General features: G+C 41.2%; 1 protein-coding gene and 1 non-coding gene across 2 annotated transcripts in view; both read left to right on the forward strand.

The window, feature by feature from the left end:
• XKR4 (XK, Kell blood group complex subunit-related family, member 4) overlaps positions 1–19005 on the forward strand; it is a 185246-nt gene that overhangs the window by 134861 nt on the left and 31380 nt on the right. The window lies entirely within an intron of this gene.
• On the forward strand, positions 1969–2042 carry TRNAT-AGU. The gene has a single exon. It is a non-coding gene; the product is annotated as a tRNA-Thr (tRNA).

Consider the following 19005-nt stretch of genomic DNA (forward strand, 5'->3'; position numbering starts at 1 on the left):
CCCAGCAATCTTTATTCCAGCTTGTGTTTCTTCCAGTCCAGCGTTTCTCATGATGTACTCTGCATATAAGTTAAATAAGCAGGGAAGAGCCTTTTAATTTCATGGCTGCAGTCACCATCTGCAGTGATTTTGGAACCCAAGAAAATAAAGTCTGTCACTGTCTCCCCATATATTTGCCATGAAGTGATGGGACTGACTGCCATGATCTTAGTTTTTTGAATGTTGAGTTTTAAGCCAGCTTTTTCACTCTCCTCTTTCACTTTAATCAAGAGGGTGTTTAGTTCCTCTTCAGTTTCTGCTGTAAGGGTAGTGTCATCTGCATAAATGAGGTTATTGGTATTTCTCCATGTAATCTTGATTCCAGCTTGTGTTTCATCCAGCCTTTTGTTTGAAATCCAGACATTTCACATGATGCACTCTGCATAGAAGTTAAATAAGCAAGGTGACAATATACAGCCTTGACATACTCCTTTCCCAATTTGGAACCAGTCCATTGTTCCATGTCTGGTTATAATTGACCTGCATACAGATTTCTCAGGAGGCAGGTAAGGTGGTCTGGTATTCCCATCTGCTTAAAAATTTTCCACAGTTTATTGTGATGCACACATCCAAAGGCTTTGGCATAGTCCATAAAGCAGAAGTAGATGTTTTTTTGGAGCTCTCTTGCTTTTTCAATGATCCAACTTGATTCCAGCTTGTGCTTCATTCAGCCCAGCATTTCACATGATGTACTCTGCATATAAGTTAAATAAGCAAGGTGACAATATACAGCCTTGATGTACTCCTTGGCAATTTGATCTCTGGTTCCTCTGTCTTTTCTAAACCCGGCTTGAACATTGGAATTTCATGGTTCATGTACTGTTGATGCCTGACTTGGAGAATTTTGAGCATTACTTTGCTAGCGTGTGAGATGAATGCAATTGTGCTGTAGTTTGAGCTTTCTTTGGCATTGCCTTCTTTGGGACTGGAATGAAAACTGACCTTTTCCAGTCCTGTGGCCACTGCTGAGTTTTCCAAATTTGCTATAGTATTGAGTGCAGCACTTTCACAGCATCATCTTTTAAGATTTGAAATAGCTCAACTGGAATTTCATCACCTCCACCAGCTTTGTTTGTAGTGATGCTTCCTAAGGCCCACCTGACTTCACATTCCAGGGATGTCTGGCTCTAGGTGAGTGGTCACACCATCGTGGTTATCTGGATCATGAAGATCTTTTTTGTATAGTTGTTCTGTGTATTCTTGCCATCTCTTCTTAATATCTTCTGCTTCTGTTAGGTCCATACCATTTCTGTCCTTTATTGTGCCCATCTTTGTATGAAATGTTCCCTTGGTATCTCTGATTTTCTTGAAGAGATCTCTAGTCTTTCCCAGTCTATTGTTTTCCTCTATTTCTTTGAATTGATCACTGAGTTAGACTTTATCTTTCCTTGCTCTTCTTTGGAACTCTCAGTTCAAATGGCAAAATGTAGGGGAAACTCTAAAGCATAAGTTACCTGATAAATATAAATATATTGAAAGGCACAATGGTTATAAATGGAGTGTAATCACCACGGAAACCTATACTGCCATGACAGTGAGTACACTACAGCTATATTAACATAAGTAAATTTTTTTTAACTTTTTATTTTGTATTGGGATACAAAATAGCCAATTAACAGTGTTGTGATAGTTTCAGGTGAAGGGGCTCAGCCATACATGTATCCATTCTCCCCTAAATCCCCCTACTATCCAGGATGGCACATATTTCATTTTTTGTATAAAGTGACTATGAAAGTGAAAGTCATGTCAGATTCTTTGCCACCCCGTGGACTATACAGTCCATGGAATTCTCTAGGCCAGAATACTGGAGTGGGTAGCCTTTCCCTTCTCCAGAAGATCTTCCCAACCCAGGGATCGAACCCAGGTCTTCTGCACTGTAGATGGATTCTTTACCAACTGAACCACAAGGGAAACCCAAATGGCATCTTTGGTCCCTTGGCTTAGTTGGTTAAAGAGTCTGTCTAGTAAACAGGGGATCCTGGGTTCAAATCCCAGTGGTGCCTTTCAAAAAGTGACCATAAAAACATATAAATACTTTGCTCCATGAATTGAGACTCTCACTCAACTAAAGAAGACTTGCCAAATATGTCTTCCCTAAAAGAAAAGAGCACAGAAATCATGGATTCAACTGTCTGGCCTGAAGTTACATCATCTAGGGTGTGTTTTTGAAACATGGAACATAATGAAAGTTGTTCCTCAGAGCATGTACTGGCTGGGGAGGAAGATGTAATTGGGTGGCTTCCCGCCGAGCCTGCTGACTAGGCGTGAGCGCCCCAATCAAATCAGAAGATGTGGCCCCCAACATCCTCCTGACAAGTAGGAAAGACAATCACCAAAGTTAACTGTCCCCACGGTAACTGCGGCAGTGCCATTCCAGGCATTCTTCCGGGTGCATAGATGCTCCGCACAGGGCCTTGCTAAACAGGCTGCCATTCTGTGTGTACAGGGCTAGCTGCAGAAGCTCAGATCCTCTCACAGAAGATGCCCCACCTGAATGCCCGTGAAAATCTTCCAGAGGAAAGTCTCCTTGGGCTGCCTGGGGCTCTGAACCGTTTCCGTGTGAAGGATTGACTGATCCAGTCAAACAACAGCGAACTTCTGTCCTTGGAGCCCCTGTGCTCCTGGACTGTGTCCCCCTGAATCTCCCCACCCCAACACCTGGCTTGGCCTCCATCCCACATCTGCAGCTTTATCCTCAGGATGGCTGAGGTCAGGTACGCTGCAGGTCCACTCGCCCATCACGGGAGATACCTGCATCACTGTAAACTGCCCTGGGGACCCAGGTCTGCATGCTCTAGTGGGGTGGGGGGGCCCAATCTTAGCAGGCTTGGTAGCTCCTCCAGAATTTTGGCACTGGGAGGTTATCCAAGAGGTAGACTGAAACAGATCTGCTTTAACACACAAACTTCAGCAAGAATCAGTAATAGTATACTTTCATTGCAATGAACTTGCCCCTAAAAGCTGTATCCACCATCAAACCAGCTTCTGTTCAGTGAAAACCAAGCTCATGATCAGACAGTCCCTTCTGGAAGGGAGTCCTGCAACCAGCCAACAAAATGCCCCCAGGCTTGGATGGAATGACACATACAAAGTGAGAGACAGTGAGTCTCCGGGGAGCAGACCCTCCCAGCAAAGGATACTGTGATTCCCATTTGCATGTTATTGTCAAAAAATTCAGCCCCTCTTCTGTGAAAAATCAGGGGGGGAATCTAATTTGCATTTACCTCAGAGAAGAAACTGAGCCTTCTCTATCATCCAATTTTTTTGAAATAATGGTATAGCCAATCTGGTTGGAAAAATAAAAACCATAAAGTGAGGGTTGAAGTCGGGAATAAAGTCCCTAATAACAAAAATACAGAGATGGAGACCTATATTTACCTGGATACAATCTATATTTATTTGGACAGAATCTGTATGACCTGCCAGTTAGGAGACAATCAAAGCTAATCTATTAATAGGAATGTGTTAGTAGTTAAAAGGCCAGAGAACACGGGAGATTAGAAAGCATTTTGTATGGCAAGAGTGTAAAGGGGGAATAACTTAAGCCAGATACACAGTGAAAACCAACCCTGTGTATTATTCCAAGGTTGAAATTGTGGAAAATAAATGGTGTATTCTTACCCCCAGTGCTCTCATTATGCGTTGAGAGGGAAAGAAGCAAAAATAGCAAATATAAACCAGTTTTCCAAGAAGATTGGCCAAGAAAGAAAGGAAAGAGCAAGGGTAACAGCGGGGCTGGAAGCAAAGACTCTGCTCGCCAAGACTCACAACATTATTGTTTACTCTTAGTTTAGTATCACTATCTGCCATGGTCATTATTCTCTCATTGCAAATTTGTTAAATGCTGAGGAACAGCATCAGTCCTCTACTGTCTAAAAGACAACCTCATAGTCTTCCCTTCACAGAAGAGAAACTGCTCTTCACCAGCAATCATTTTATGGCATGCAATAAAATTCAGGCAAGATTTTTTTAATTGATTTTTATTGAAGTATAGTTGCTTTACAGTGTTGTGTTAGTTTCTGCTGTACAGCAAAATTAATCAGCCATACATATACATATATTACCCCCTTTAGGACTTCCCTCCCATTCAGGTCATCATAGTACATTAAATAGAGTTCCCTGTGCTACACAGTAGGTTCTCATTAGTTATCTATTTTATACATACTGGACTTCCTGGTGGCTCAGATGGTAAAGAATCTGCCTGCAATGTGAGAGACCCAGGTTCAATCTCTGGGTCAGGAGGATCCCCTGGAGAAGGAACTGGCAACCCACCCCAATATTCTTGCCTGGAGAATCCCATGGACAGAGGAGCCGGTGGGCTACAGCCCATGGGGTCACAAAGAGTTGGCCACAACTGAGTGACTGAGCACACACACACACATCAATAGTATATATGTATCAATCCCAATCTCCCAATTCTTCCCACCCCATCCCTTCCCTGTTGGTATCTCCATACATTTATTCTCTGTCGGTGTTTCTATTTCTGCCATGCAAATAAGATGTCCATCAACAAAGGAATGGATAAAGATGTGGTTCATATATACAATGGAATATGACTCGGCCATAAAAAGGAACAAAATAGGGTCATTTGTAGACATGTTGATGGACCTTGAGCCTGTCATACAGAGTGAAGTAAGTCAGAAAGAGAAAAACTAATATAGTAAACGTGTATATAGAGAATCAAGATTTTTTTCCTTAAGACTTTTTTTTAACCTGTAGGATTTTAAGAAACCGCCAATACTCTCCTTACATTCCCATCTGTGTTTTTCTCTCTAGTGGAAAAATTGGGAGTTTGAGACTGGAGGATTTGAATCTTCCTAAACATCATTTGGATGCTTAGTTTATTAAACTATTCATTTGGAAGGAGGGTAACATTAGCCCCTCACAGTAAACAGCGCCTGTCCATCAAATCCCCCTGATGGGATATCAGGGCATCAGGAAGATAATTCCACTGAGCTGCCACCCTCACTCCTGAGACTGAGTTGGCTGCTGGGACAAAGCTCCCTGATGGGCGAGCTGCCTGTCAATTTTGCTAAAAAGAACAGTAAAAGTAGGAACAGCCAAGCTTGTACAATCTTGCAGTTCCTTTCTTTTTTCAGTGTATTTTTAGGTTGGCAGAAATCAGTTTCCTTTTCTATGCTTTATATATTCCTATTCATAAGCCTGGCATTACCAGATAATGTATTAAATTTTATTTTATTCATAGAAAATAGACATGGCTCTGGAGAAGGGTGACTCAATGAAGGGCTCTTGTTCGCAAACACCTGGACTCCTAGCCAGAGAAGAAGATACAGTGCATACAACGAACAGTCAATGAAACATAAACCATCTCAGGCAAAATAAAACTTAGGCTGGAAGACCTAAACATTTCATTTATAAGTTTCTGATTGAATGGATATTTGCAATCCACATGAATCCAGGCAAACATGCTACTGGAGTTTGATTAATTAAACCAAAATCTACTCATCTGAGTAGCCTCTAAGTCATATGTGAGATGCTTAATCAGCAGAGAGAGAATGGTTTTAGGGAACAGACTCCAGGTGGGGTTTACTAACTAGCACATTTTATTTATTTTTCCCTTGTTAGGAATCTTCTTTTTAATGAAATGAGTTTAATTCTTGGTTTTCTGGTTCCTTGCCCACCATCCATCTCCACTACTGAAGATCTTCCATATGAACTACACAATGACAGTCAGCTGGAATGCAAGGCAGTCAGTCTAGTCAGCCAGAACTTAGCTTCCTAAAACAGGGATGAGCTAGAGACCAAACATGAATATTATATATTCCTCGTGACATTATAAGGGACCACAGTGAACCAGCCAGGACAGTCCTGTACAAAGAAAATCAGAAAAATCAAGAAATCAGAAAGTGGCCATGCAAGGATACACCATCACATGTGACTCTGAGCAACGGTCTTACAGACCCAAAACTTTACATTAGGCCTTACATTAAGCTCTTCCAACAGCCCTAAGACCTCTTTTTATGATTTGTTTATTATATAAACAAGAGATGACTTGAACTTCCAGCCATGGTGAGGTTAAGAGCTCAGCAAATCCACTCAAGGTAAAAGAAAGTATAAAGCTGTAAAAATACTTTAGGATTCTGGAAACTGACTAAAGGCAGACAGCAAATTGAAATGAATTTATACTTGAAGATTTTCTGAGCTCCAGGCAAGGGCAGTGGGCGTCTGTGACCTCCTTCACACCAACTGTCCCCAGCCTTCCTCCCAGTTCAGAAAGTGAGAACATGGGTGTTACCAGCCTCGGGCTGGAAATGGAAACCATCTGCTTTGGTACCAGAGGGGTCTGACTCAACTGTGGGGGAGGGAGGTGGAAAAGTGAGTCCAAGTCCCATAGCTCTGTCCACTGTTGCTGGATTTTTAGGTTGTTTGTCTTTCACCCATAGATAGTGCTAAAACAAACATCCTTATATGTATGCTTTTGTTTGAATATCTGATTACTATCTCAGAATAAATCCCAAAGTCAGACTTAGTTACTCAAAGTATCTATCACTCTTCTACTGCTGTATAAGTCTTCTGTTACTGTGGAATCATTAACTCTGTAGCTTTAAAAAACACACGTATTATCTCACAGTTTCTGTAGGCTGAGGGTCTGAGCAACTGGATTCTCTGTTCAAGGTTTGCAGACTGCATTCAAGGTGTCTTCCTTGGTAAAAATCTGCCTGCAAAGCGGGAGACCAGGGTTCAAACCCTGGCTCTGGAAGATCCCCTGGAGAAGGGAATGGCCACCCACTCCAGTCTTCTTGCCTGGAGAATTCCATGGACAGGAGAGCCTGGTGGGCTACAGTCCATGGGATCGCAAAGAGTCAGACACAGCTAAGCAACTAACACTTTCACAACACTTTTCAAGGAGACAGTCTCATCTGGGGCACAGGGTCCTTTCCAAGTTCAAGGCTGCTGATGGAGTCCAGTTCCTTGTGGTTGTAGGGCTGACTTGCAGCAAGCAGAGGCCAGCTGCCACTCTCTGTCATGTGGTGGGTGACACCGTGTGACAGTTTGCTTCCTCAAGGCCAGCATGAGGGTATCTGCAGTTGCTTCTCACCACTTACCTCTGGATCCTTAAATAAATGGCTCACCTGACTAGGTCAGGCCCACTGAGGATAATCTCCCTTTGATTAATTCAGCCCACTGACTGGCAACCTTCATTAGCTCGGCAAAATCTTTGCACCTTTGTCAACTACCATAACCTAATCCCAAGCATGCTCGCCCATCATACTGACAGTCCCACCCTCACTCAAAGGGTGGGACAGTACAGATCTGTACCCCAGGCAGACAGAAAATCGCGGGCTTGGGGGGTGCTCTTAGAAGTTCACCTGTCACGAGATTTCACATTTGTGAAGACTGTGATTCAACGGCTTCCCTGGTGGCTCAGTGGTAAAGAATCTACCTGCCAATGCGGGAGACACAGGTTTGATCCCTGGGTGGTGAAGATCCCCTAGAGAAGGGAATGGCAACACACTCCAGTATTCTTGCCTGGAGAATCCCATGGATAGAGGAGCCTGGTGGGCTATGGGGTCACAAAGAGTCATACATGACTTACTGTAGGATATTTGCTTATAAAATATGAAAATGGAAACCAATTAACAAAGGCTACAGTGTGCCTTAAAAAATTATGATTTAAATTGCTAAATTCTCTGAATAATGCTTATTCTCACCCCATCCCCATGTCACAGCATGCCTGTTTCCCCAACCAATATATATATATATCCAATATAATTATGGATATTTTAATTATTCTTAATCTGTACCAGATATTACTAGCTCTGGCCCTTGGACAGGAAGCATCAATAAGAGAACAAATCTTGCATTTTTGATTCATATTGAGATTATTATGGTCTTTGGTAATTTTTACTTTTCCTTTGCAGTCTATCTATCCATATCCTTCATTGTTTTCTCTAGGGCTAATTTTCTGTTATTGACCACTTTGCCATCCCATTTTGAATGTCAAGAATATTAACTACTAACAGCCCATATAGCAAGTATTTTCTCCTGATGTGTTTTCTTTTCAACTTGGATACAGTGCTTTGCATCACGCCAAAAAAAAAAAAAGCTTCACTTTCATAATCAGACCTACAAACCACTAATTGTTGATGGTTTCTTTCCTGTGTTATTTTATTCTCTAACATGTTTTCTTGTGTTTTAATTTCTAAGAATAGAGATGTAAAGGAATCCATTGGAATTTCCAGTTTCTATCTCAGAAGATACTTAGGGACTCTATACTGAATGAATCATGTACAAAGCTGAAGTTGCCAATAACGTACTGCCTATCAGACTTCTAGTTGTACATAAACCGATTCTTGACCTAAGGTGTCCAGCCAGAGCTGTGATGCATCTTTCTCTCAAATGTTGGCCCAGGAGAGTAGACCACATTGTTCTGCCAACAATTCAGGACATTGGGTGTCAGCTTTTTTTTTTTCATTTCTTGTCTTTGGGCTACTGAATCATAGCTCTGAGTACTTGAAAAGAAACTGAAGGATGAGATCAGATTTTTTCCAAAATGTTCAGCCTTGGTCTTGAGTTTTAGCGCATCTCTAAGCTCTAATTTCATGTTGCAGTCACTAGTTCCATTTTAACCCGGGACCTAAAAATAGTCTTATTAAAAGAAAATAAAGAAGAAAAAGAAATCACTTTAAATAACCAAGAAAGTATGTCTTTTAGGTGAAATCACTTCTCCTTGTTGAATTAAAAAGATAATGATGAAATGTTTCCTTGCTGCTGCTGCTGCTGCTAAGTCGCTTCAGTTGTGTCCGACTCTGTGCAACCCCAGAGACGGCAGCCCACCAGCCTCTCCCGTCCCTGGGATTCTCCAGGCAAGAACACTGGAGTGGGTTGCCTTTTCCTTCTCCAATGCATGAAAGTGAAAAGTGAAAAGTGAAGTCACTCAGTCGTGTCCGACCCTCAGCAACCCCATGGACTGCAGCCTTCCAGGCTCCTCTGTCCATGGGATTTTCCAGGCAAGAGTACTGGAGTGGGGTGCCATTGCCTTCTCCGAATGTTTCCTTGGCAGAAACAAAATCACTTTATGATTTATCTGCTAAAAAAAGTAGCCTCAAGTCCCTCCTCCATTCATAGATGAGTAAATCATAATATAAGAATCTAAGTAAGTTCCTTAAGACTTCGTTGAAGTCTGGGTATTAAATTTCCTTGTCTAGAAAATGAGAAAGTTAATCTAGCTGATCTCTGAAAGCATTAGTCGCTCAGTCATGTCCGACTTTTTGTTGACCCCATGAACTATAGCCTGCCAGGCTCCTTTCTCCATGGAATTCTCCAGCCAGGAATAGTGGAGTGGAAGCCATTCCCTTCTCCATGAGATCTTCCTGACCCAGGGATCGAACCCAGGTGTCCCACGTAGAAGGCGGATTCTATAGCATCTGCTGATCTCTGAGGTCCTACTCAAATCTAACACCTGGATTCTACTTGGTGTTCAACTAAAGGTTTTCTGTTTACATCTTTTCTTTGGCTCTTTCAAACTCCCAGTAAAAAGTCTTGCCTTCAGATGCCTCCCTCTCTTAATTTCCAGAAACCTGCTATGTACTCTTGCAAAACATTATTATTAAGTCCCTGTCAAACTTCGTGGCTTTCACATTCCTGGAATTGGTACCACTCTCCTTCTCAGTTTGCAAACTTGAAATAAGAGCTCTTTTTTCATCATCTTTCTCTCCCCTCCATATTTAATCAGTATCCCAGGCCAGAATATTTGTTGCAATATTTGTCTCCTTAATCTTATTTCAATTCCTTCCAACATATCAGTTCAGTCTCCTAGTATGTCATCTCAGGATCTAATGTTGAAAAATATTTCTCTTCTTTATTTGTTCTGAAGTGAGGAATCCAAAACACTGCAGCCACAATGACGTTCCTGTAGCTCCTGATGAATTAAGAACAGACTACACAGTCTGGCAGTGTAGCCCTACTATACATAATGTGGCCAGCCTGGCTTTCCACGTCTTCTCCTCCACTCATGCCCAGGACCTTGCGATTTCCTGAGTACTTCCTGAATATTTTGCTCTGTCCTTGCCTTTTTGGTTTCATTTTGAATTCTTATTTTCAGTGTTTAAAAGTTCTGTAAATGTCTGAGGTGCCTACTTGAGCTAAAACAAGGGGGGAAAGTCATCATTTTTAATCTTTATTCTCATTCTGAAAAAGCTCAGTATTTCTTTTTCTTGGGGCCAAAAAAAAAAAAATACGCATCAGTGGTGCTAGTAGTAAAGAATCACTGCCAATGCAGAAGACACAAGAGCCAACTGTTTGATCCCTGGGTCAGGAAGATCCTCTGGAGATGGAAATGGCAACCCACTCCAGTGTTCTTGCCTGGAAAATCCCATGGACAGAGAAGCCTGGCAGGCTATAGTCCATGGGGTCACAGAGAGTTGGACACAACTGAGCAACACACACACATCAGTGAAATGCAGCAGAATTTTAAGATAAAACATCTGTACAGAAGACACTGAACGCTGGGTGTGGTAGAGGTGGAGGATTCCAACCCTTGGGACTCCAGTCTCCCACTGAAAAAGATTAGAAAGCTGACGCGTCTCACTAAGGTCACACAGCTGCTCAGGACCAAATTTTTAGTGCCTTCAGTGGGTGATATGCCAGGTCCTGGGAATGTGGAAATGAAATGGTTTCTAGAAACACAGTACAGGAGGATGAGATATGTGGGGACAGATCTGTGCACTCAAGCTGACAGGTGCTGTGATAGAAGCTATGCATTGTTCAGACACAAAGGAGGGGGTAGTCAGCACTCCCTGACATGACAGGGCAAAATGGAAGGATTTCATAGATAAGATAACCCCTGAGGCTTAAGAGAAAGAAAAGTTGTGTACACCAGGGTAGCCAGCAAAGGCACAAAAGCATGGATTAGATGAAAGCATTTGGGAAAATGAAAACACTTTAGAGAGTCTGGAAGTTAAGGTAAAAGATAAGGCACATCAAAATTAAAATTAAAAGCAAGCAAGCTCTAAATTGTAAAGGGACTTGTAATACCTTACAAAGGAGTTTGGGACAATGATGATTGTTACTACCATTTTTCATTAATGATTATCAATTTCTCATTATAATTAATCAGTTCTTTTTATTGATCACTTGCTATGATCGTTAGAATCAAAGGTAAACTCACTTGCCTAAAGTAATATAGCTATTAAGTATTGGAGTCAATGTTCGAATCAGGTCCTCTTGGTTTCAGAGCTGAACATGTTTGGATTACACTATAGTCTGTCTTTAGTCTGTGGACAATATGGACCATCCAAGTATTTGAAACGAAGAAGAATTATGATTGGATTCTTGTCTTGGAAGAGTTTTGCAACAATATAAAGTTGTAGTATCCAATCCAGTAACTGCTACACATGTTGAAAATTAATAATAATTTAATAATTAAAAACTCTGTCCCTCGGTTGCAGTAGGCACCTCTTAAGTGCTCAGAAGCCACATGTGATTAATGACTACTGTAGAGATAACACAGGGTGTAATTCCTGTCCTTACAGAAAGTCTTACTGGACAGCACTGGTACAGAGGACGCACTGGAGCTTTGTGAGATGGGAAATGAAAAGCAGGGGACCACCACCCAGAACGGGTGAGAAAGGATCAGAGAAAAGACTAAGGCACAAATTAGCAGAGATGTAAACCAGAGATTCTCCAATGTGACTCACACTCTCCCAGTCCATCACCCATCAACACTGGATCCCTGGGAACCTGTTAAAAATGTAGATGCTCAGCACACCCCGGACACACTGAATCAGAAATTCTGAGAATGACACCCAGCCATCTACTTTGTGACAAGCCCTGAAGGGGAATTTGATACTCACCAAAGGGTGATGGACCATTGATTTAGAGGAAGGGACAGATCTCTAAAATGTGTATAGAAATACAAGCAGCTCTGGCCAAGCGTGGGGTATACAGAGGGAGAACGAATCTGGGCCAACTCAGGTGGGTGGGGGAGGATGGAAGGAGAAGCATATTCACAGGAAAAAAAGGTAAGGAGCCTGAGTTTGAGTTCTGGAGGGATATTCAATCATTATGATCCAGTTGGGAGTACCCATCTAGAACTCAGGAGAAAGTACTGGAATGGAGATGCAGATTTAAAGTCATCAGAATTTCGGTGGTATGTTAGCCGGGAATGGATGACTGGATAGGTTGTAAATGCTGAGAGGAGTATCTAGATTTGGGTGCAGTTCTCCACATGCTAGTTCCTTTTTTCTCCTATTGAATGAGGCATCTCAAAGTGCAAATTTGATCTATTAGATATGAGTATATTCTATTTAAAAAAAAATAAAGAATTAACCTACATTGTTATTCCAAGTCACCATGTATAGAACCTGTCAAACAGGATACACACAATCCTAACGAGTGTACTGTGGAAAGGGGACAAGTTTCAGGGCTGACTCTCTTTCTCTCCAATCCTGGAGTGTGGGCTTCATCAGGGGAATCAGAAAGAAGGGAGGAGAGACATTCAGAGGGGTACAGGATGGTGTCCCCAAAAGTTAACAGGAAGAATTTCTAAGAGGAAGTCAAGAGCACTGCCATATCCCAGAGGCCAGAAAGAGAAGACCATGGACTTGGCTCGTAGAAGGCCATCATGGAACTTAGCAAAGTATTTCTGTAGAGCAACCAGGGACAATCTGGCAAGTCAAAAAAAGAGAATGAGCTGGTTGAAACAGAAATAGGAGGTGATGAAATGGGGCAGTGAGGGTAGATTTATGTTTTGTACTATTCCTTGGATACAAAAGGTCCCTTATATTCTCTGTATCTTATAGAAATTTTGGGAAAATCGTTCTTGTACTTTCTCTCCCCAGGGCCCTGCCATAAGGATGGCATGAAAGGGCTAGCATACATAAATGAGATCATCCCACCAGCTGATGGGGATTCACTGATCCCAGACAACAACTGAGCTCACCTTAATCTTCCCATTACTGAGGATGGCTTCTTTTCTGATCTTCTTATCCTGCTCATCCTCTTGTCCTGTCCCACATACCCTAATGACATGCCTGAATCCTCAAAGCAAATACAGCTCAGGCTTTAAAGCTTGGACCTTCTCTACAAAAATACCATAAGTATTGTTCCCTACAGTTGAGTTGCCCTAAATCAATCCCCAATGCCCTCCTGGGAAGCAGGTAGGAAAATATTATGGTGCTTTTCCTGCAGATGAAAATTGAGATACTATGATTTGTTCAATATCTTTTTGTTCTTCATGACAATGCAACTATCCTATTTTATTTGTGTTATTAATGTATTCATTCCACATTTTTCCATGAAGGACTCCAGGTAGGGGAGTCTGAAAAAATAAGAGAACAATGTCAAGACTAGGTGATAAAAGAACACAGATATTCAGCTGTTAAATCTCCACATAATTGGAACAGCTCAGCTGTAAATTTAGCTCTGAGTTTTTGGCAACCAAACAAAAAGGCAGACGCCGTCAGTTATGCAGTTCCTATTTTCATGAAGAAATAAGAGTGCCAGCTTCTCAGAGAAGCCAGAATCCCCTCCTTGCCTAAGTTCTAAATGAAACTGCATACCCACATCTTCACAGAGAGGGCATTTCTATAAACAAAGGTAATGCAAGATCTCATACGGCAGCTTCTAACGCTTTCCTTCAGCAAAACTTCATATAAAACATTCAGTGAAAAACTAACTTCAACACAAGCAAACTTACTAATTTACTGATCACTGACAGGCAGTTACCATAAGGATATAAAACCTTACGTCTGGAACAGGATTTCGGTTTTCATGGTTGTAGCTAAAAGCCATGCACTAATTAGCACATATTAATGGAATATGCTCCCCCTTCATTAGTGCTAAAAATCTGGTAGCCTTGCTAAGGTCCACACACTTATATACACACTAAACACACAACACACACACATGCACACACACACTACCATCTTAAGAAAAAAGTATAATTTTTTTAAGCAGATAAAACTAAAGCAGCCTTGGGTTTTTAGGAAATGCTAATTGGCTTGAGCAAATTATTATTATCATCTTTATTCTAAGATTTTCTTGGAATAATCATATATTAAGGTGATTGGAATATAGGCAAATTTAAGGGGGAGTGCATTTCAGTTATAATTAGAGAAGATGCTGAGTAACCATCTCCCCTGACTCGCAGGCACTGATGATCACTAATATTTTTAATTAATCACAGTCTCCCCTGGATGCTAATAAGGCCCCACCAGCATGGCCCCTTCCCTGCACAAGGGCTGACTGAGCTGTGTCCACGTGTCTCGTTAGGTAACCTATACATGGACGTCCAGTCCCTGCATTACCGCAGAGTTCCCAGGGCATTCTTGCTCTTCCAAAACTGGGTATGTGAATGAGGAAACCAGTCTGTTAAAATGCACTTAATGATACCTACTGTCCTCAGAGCTCTGAACAAAGCACTGGTTCAGAATATTAAAGAAACAAGCCATTCGCTCTGTCTTCAAAGAATTTAAAATCTGGTGAGGGAAACAAAACATACTCACACAAGTTATGCAAGTTAAAACAATAACCTAAGAACCTGTGAAAAAGTGAGAAGTGTGAAAGTATAAGTCTCTCAGTCATGTCCGACTCTTGCAACCCCATGGACTATAGCCCGCCAGACTTCTCTGTCTATGGAATTCTCCAGGCAAGAACATTAGAGTGGGTTGCCATACCCTCCTCCAGGGGATCTTCCCGAACCTGAGTCTCCTGCAATGCAGGCACGTTCCTTACCACTGAGCCACAGAGAAGTCCTCTGAGACACCAGGTAATCAATCATACACAGCAGTACACAGATACACAGTAGGAAAGGAGGAAGACTTAGATACTTTCCTGTGTCCCCAGTAGCTGTAGGGCACCCAGACACAGAGAGTAACATTACTAGAATTATAGCCATAGTGCCTCCAATACCCCAGGGATAGCAGCAGGTGAACCAAATCACGCTAGGCACACAGAAATCGCATCCTTGAGAATACGGATTGTCAGACCAATGATTCATGAATTTTAATAAGCTCTGATTTTACTTAGAGTGGTTTTCTCAAGAAGAGATTCCAGGATCACTCTGGTATATTCTGATTCTGTGGCTGGGGGTGGGGACGGGTGGGTAGAGCCCAGAAAAGTGCATTTTCACAAGTCTCGCAAGGACAGAGGGAGTTCAAGGACCCCAGTGTGAGGCCCACCACCAAGGGCTTTCCCCAGACACCAGCTGCCTGCGAGCTAAGAGGGAAGTCAGCAACAGGTCTTCCCAAACACCAGGAATAAGGGGTATAGACATCTATGCGGTTTTCTAGTGCTTCCTGTTTGCCAAGCACTGTGCTAAGAAATTTGCCATAATCATCTTATTTTAAAATACCTTTTGACCCCACTTTGCAGGTGAATAAACTATGGCATAAAGCCTAAAAAAAAAAAAAAAGTAGTACAGAGAAAGGGATTGTAATTCTGGAATGATCCCTCCAAAGGTTAAAATGCCACTCAAAGCAAGAAACAGGTAGCATTTTAACTGGTGAAATTTCATGTTACAAATTATAAACACATATACAAACCTAATAAAGATAAGTATTATTCTATGATTCATTTATTAGGTGGGTACAAAAGTAACTGTGGTTTTGGACCATGAATTTTAAATCAATATAACTAGGCTCAAACACATTTTTATTAATCAAAATAGGAAGCATTACAATCAACAGATTTTCATCAACAAAATAAGTTTTTTTTCCCTGTAGCATTCAGGCTTCAGCATTCAGTGAACTCTTGAAAAGCATTTTCTGCATCCTGCTGGTTGTGGAACCATTTTCCCTGCAGAAAATTGTCAAGATGCTTGAAGAAGTGGTAGTTGATTGGTGAAAGGTCAGGTGAATATGGCAATGAGGCAAAACTTCATAGCCCAATTCATTCAACTTTTGAAGCCTTGGTTGTGTGACGTGTGGTCGGGCGTTGTCGTAAGAAGAATTGAGTCCTTTCTGTTGACCAGTGCTGGCTGCAGGCATTGCAATTTTCAGTACATCTCATCAATTTGCTGAGCATACTTCTCAGATGTAACGGTTTTTCCAGGATTCAGAAAGCTATAGTGGATCGGACCAGCAGCTGACCACCAAATAGTGACCGTGACTCTTTTGGTGCAAGTTTGGCTTTGGGAAGTGCTTTGAAATTTCTTCTCAGTCCAACCACTGAGCTGGTTGGTTGTCATATAAAATCCACTTTTCATCACACATCACAATTTGATCAAGAAATGGCTCATTGTTGTTACATAGAATAAGAGAAGACATTTCAAAACAACGATTTTTTTTTTTTTCGGTCAGCTCAGGAGGCATCCACTTACCGAGCTTTTTCACCTTTCCAATTTGCTTCAAGTGCCAAATGACCATAGAATGATTGACGTTGAGTTCTTCCGCAATTTCTCATATAGTTGAAAGAGGATCAGCTTCACTGATGGCTCTCAGTTGGTTGTTGTCAACATCCAACAGCCAGCCAGCCACTTCATTCCTCACCTTCAAGACTCTCATCTCCTTTGCAAAACTTCTTGAACCACCACTGCACTGTACATTTGTTAGCAGTTCTTGGGCCAAATGCGTTGTTGATGTTGTGAGTTGTCTCCACTGCTTTACAACCCATTTTGAACCTGAATAAAAAGATCGCTCAAATTTGCTTTTTGTCTAACATCATTTATATAGTCTAAAATAAATATCGGAGAAGGCCATGGCACCCCACTCCAGTACAAAATAAATATAAAATAAACAAGTAGTGTCTTGTTGTTAGCAAAAAAAATAAAGCAACAAATGTGCATTAAAATTATGCATAACATAACCACATTTATTTAAGAATGTATTCCAGTATCAAATGGTAAAGTTCAACAACAGAAAACTGCAATTACTTTTGCACCAACCTAAAACCAGTAGATTTTACTGGATGATTATATGTTGGTTTTGTAAAAAACAAATCAATTAAATTCTATGAATTTAGAAATAAGTACAATGTAAATTCAAAGGGTTATAATAAAATGGAATTGTTTGCATTAAATTTGCTACCTAATAATTTTCATTGAATGTATTTTGGTTTCCAAAAGAAGAAGTTTTTATTCTTCTCTGTTTAATAAGCCTCAATTAGATGTATTTGTTCTCTCAGATTAAATACTGTAATAATATTCTGTGAAACTTCATGCCAGGCTGTTATTAATTATCTTTCTTAAAAACAAAACAAAACAAGAAAACCTTTGCAGATATGAGATCTTCTTTCCACAGGCATTTTGCAATTGAATCATTATTAGCCCCGTTCAAAAGAAACTCAGAAAACATGAAAAAACTTACTCACAATCTCAAAGCAAATGAACCTGAGTGAGAACTGACCATGGCATCATCACACATTCTCCAGGTGTGGCTGGGGGCCACTTGGTCCCATAGTCAGGAACCCAAACTGTGGACACCGACCTCATCATTCTTTTCATTTTTGTCTATATTTTTTCTCTTGGAATCATCACTCTTTATCAAATTTCCATAACTTCAAATACAATTTTGTTCAAATAAATTTTATTCTAAGAAATATAATAGCCTTAAAACGACTTTGCAACCATTATTTGGGAAACCTAAAAACAAAACAAAACAACTCTTTGTCAAAGAATTCTAAATATAAGCAAACATTACAAAGCCAGCAAGACCCAAGGTACTATTCAGAGAGTGGTGTGGGACAGTAACTTAGTCTGGAAATAGGGTTTCTACTGCAAGCAGTAACAGGGAAGGGGGCTGTAAAAGAGACTGAATCAAACTGTGAAGGATTTTAAAAAATGATTAAACAAGGTCCTACTCTAGAGCACAAGGAAATATATTCAATATCCTGTGATAAACGGTTACGGAAAAGAACATGAAAAAATGTATATACAGTATATATAATACAGTCTCTTTGCTATACAGCAGTCACTAACACAACACTGTAATTCAAGTACACTTCAATAGAAAAATTTACAAATCGGGGTTTCTCTGGTGGTTCAGTAAAGCATCCTCTTGCCAGTGCAGGAGACAGTTTCTATCCCTGGTCCAGGAAGATCCAGCATATCAAGGAGCAACTGGGTCTGTGCACCGCAACTACGGAGCCAGTGCTCTAGAGCTGGGGAGTCACAACTACTGAAGCCCATGGGCTTAGAACCCGTGATCCACAAGAGAAGCCACTCCAAGGAGAAGCCCACACACACAACTAGAGAGTAGCCCAACTCGCCGCAACTCGAGAAAATGCACACAGCAGCAAGGACCCAGCACATCCAAAAACAAATAAAGATTATTAAAAAGTGAAAGCCGAGCTGATCCCTTCTCTCCTACCTCATCAGTAGAGGCCAGCTGGAAACTAAACAACAACACACTTCACAATGGGTCAAAGATGAAGTCTCAAGGCAAAGCTTTAAAAATACATTAGCTGAACTTCTGAACAACAGGCAGACTTTCAGAGTGAGTTAGAAATCCCCAGTCGAAGGAGAGCCCCGAGATCAAGCAGGTTTGATACAATTCTTGGAAAGAGCAGCAGCCTGCATGCCCTGGGAACACAGGGCCTGGAGGAGCAGGAAGGCGAGACGGATGGTCGGCACCTGAAAAGGAGGAAATCTCGAGAATGTCAATCAATGCACTTTGGGGAATGGACAACGTGGATAAACTCTAGAAAGAAGTGTAAGTGTGGATCACTGCAGACCGGGGATAGGAGATGAAATACTGGGAGAAACGAGACACGCTGGAATTGATCCACAAAGCTAGAGAAGGTGAAAGGCACATACGCTGATGAGACAGTGAGAGCAAGTGAGAAAACTTTTAATTAAAATTTTCAGGAATGAGTTGCAGGATAACATGAAGTTGGACAAGATGGCGCCTCCCAAGAATGCTCCAAAAGATGCCTTGGTGATGCCTCAGGTTTAAATTTTTTATTAAAAAAAAAAAATTTAAACACGCAAGTAGGAGAGACCTGGCAAGTTTGTTTGCAGAAGGAAAGGCATCTGAAAAGAAAGATACTAAAGATGGTTGTGGAAAA

The sequence above is a fragment of the Bison bison genome, unplaced genomic scaffold (assembly GCF_000754665.1).
Source record: "Bison bison bison isolate TAMUID 2011002044 unplaced genomic scaffold, Bison_UMD1.0 scf7180017864108, whole genome shotgun sequence".
Classification (NCBI taxonomy): Eukaryota; Metazoa; Chordata; class Mammalia; order Artiodactyla; family Bovidae; genus Bison; species Bison bison.